Genomic DNA, 2,755 nt, shown 5'->3' with positions numbered 1-2,755 from the left:
AAGCACTACAGACTGTGGGAGGAGGACATCAAGTTAACCTGACACACTACACCACCCTCTATGGAACTCCAGCAGCTTTCACCTCGACTCTGTTTAACTTTTTAGGCTTATTTGTGTACAAACAACACAGCCAACTCTGATTTGCTTTTCTTTTATCTTTCTGAGATACTGGTTATAATGTTTTTCAATTTACCATACACCAGGAATGTATATGTTTGTATAAATGCACACTTATACTTTGTTTTTGAGTGTACTTTATTAGTATGCACATCAGCTCATTGACATCCCATTTTACTGCATCTCTGTTTCAAAATATAAACTTTGATAAGCATTATTTTGCGATTAGCCATAGCTGAGGAAACCATTATAGTGCCATAATTATTAATTCAGCATTATTACTTTGAACTATATCTTTTACATGTAATACCATTGAAAAGGCTGCTCTTAGACATCAAGGTTAGGGACTTTATCTTTATGGGTGACATACTTTACATACAAGTGTGCAATACATTTAACAGGTATATCCAATATTCCGTATTTAGTTGTTGCTAAGTCACTAATAAATGATCTTTTTATTTGATATGCTTTGATAAATAAAGAATTTATTTGAAGACCAAGAAAAGTAGCTTAGTTGCAAAGTGATTTTGTAAACAGGCCCGACATACTTTATTACCTGCCATAAGACTGAAGTATGGGCTTCAAAGAATGTATTGCTTAAGAAAGTGAAGCCAGGGGTTTAGATAATCAAATTATTTACAGTATCAGAGATCAGACAAAAATACTAAATACAACTTTCTGTGTTGCCAAAAATACTGGCGGCCAAACTAAAGGATGAGTTGCTAGCTCCCTCTTGTGGTGAAAATGTGCTTGTGCTCTCTGGATAGTATGTTTCTGTTCATATAACATTTTGATTTGACAGCTCTTTTATGCAGTATGAATACGATCTGTTTTTAAATTAGGAGTTAAATTAAATTATTAAAAAGCCAACATTACTTTTAATAATATTCATTATAGCAATTCAAACATGTAATTTGTATACTATAAGTAAAACAAAAATTCACATGTAATTTACCAGTAGGCTTGTATAAGCTGTCATTAAATCATGCAAATGAATAAAATATCCATGCAAGGGTCTACACATGGTCAGACAGAGTTTTTAATACAGTTTACCTTTACTGTAATATTTTAAAGCTTTTGTAACAATGGAAATTAAATGTGTAAATAAAGTACAGAGCACTGACTGCAATAGGATCATCACTATTATATTGCCACACCCCATACTGTTATCACTTTAAACTTACATGGTCATCCAAGTATATCATAACTCACAACAGAGGCTCATAAGCAGCCTCATTGGTTGTTTTGGACAATTATTGATTTCCCTACTACTTATTAACATTAACACATTTTGATACTTTAATTTAGCACACCTTTTTTAAGGACAACATTGTAAAATGAAAACAGACTCCCTGCTATACACTTGCTGTGTGATGCTGTAGGTCACCTCATTTTAGACAGACCATTGGAGTGAAACTGTGCTGCAGCAAAGGAAGTGCTTTTGTAATCAACTTTTACTCTGTAGAAAATATGAATATTCAAAATGGAAATATAAAAAAGCAAGCAAAGGCCTACATGAGCATTCACAGGGGAAAAAAGGAGGCCAGTGGTAATGCCACGAATGCTAATAAGAAAACAAATATCTTTAAATCTCTCCATTACCCAGTCAAAATCTGGAAGAAACTCCACTGTTAAGAGCATTTCAATGTATCCTATAATGGACTTCACTCTAGCCTCACCCAGTACAAAACAAAACAAACCGTCCATTGAAATCCGCACTGCCGCAGCTTCTTTGATCTTTGATCTTTCCTTTCTTAGCCAATCAATGCCCTTTCATTTGATATGCATTAGAAAACAGATAGTGGGAGAGAACATGGATTCTACAGTATGGAATAAGTTGGAAGAGGGTTAAAAGGAAGCATGTTTAAACTATGTCAGTACCTGTGCAGAAAATGACTGATCTCTGAAGTGACCCTTTGCACAATGCTTACATTCTACTAGATGGAATTCAAAACTGACATTCAATTCAGATTTATAATAGTCATTTTCTTTTGTACAGCTCACCGTTAACAAAAAAAATATAATGTGAAAAATAAATCTGATTTAAAGGACTGATATTAAATCTCTAGCTTATATGATAAAAAAAACACATTCTGTATGTTTAGTTATAAATAAAGGAAAATGTCCAAATCTTAATTATAGATCACAATCAGTAGTATACAGTAGCTGTATAAGAGACATGGTTTAATATTAATATAATTTAATTAAATTTAGTACTCATCTATATCAGCGAAAATGTGTTTCTGGTAGTCGTTCTATTAAAGGTATTACAACTACTAATTTGGCAGAGTAAGGTAACAATAGTCCACTGGTTGACACTTTAAAAACAATACTGACAAATAATATATTTGCTAATGTCTAGTGCTTTATTTGTCAACATTTATAACAATTTTCTGTTTGTACACTTTATTTTAGGACTGCATTGAACCTTTTAAAACTATTTATTAGTGTTCTAGAATGTCATTTAAAGTATGTTAATTGCTTATTCCGTCCATCTGAAACAGCCCGCTTCACAATTACAGCTAAATACAATTAAAATACTGATATTGCTAGTTCGTTGCTAACATACACTTTAAACACACAAACACATTACTATTCTTGTTAAGTTTGTGGTTTTACTGGTATTAAAATGTGATCT

This window comes from Polyodon spathula, chromosome 9 (assembly GCF_017654505.1).
Source record: "Polyodon spathula isolate WHYD16114869_AA chromosome 9, ASM1765450v1, whole genome shotgun sequence".
Lineage (NCBI taxonomy): Eukaryota > Metazoa > Chordata > Actinopteri > Acipenseriformes > Polyodontidae > Polyodon > Polyodon spathula.
Note: the sequence above shows the minus strand (reverse complement) of the source record.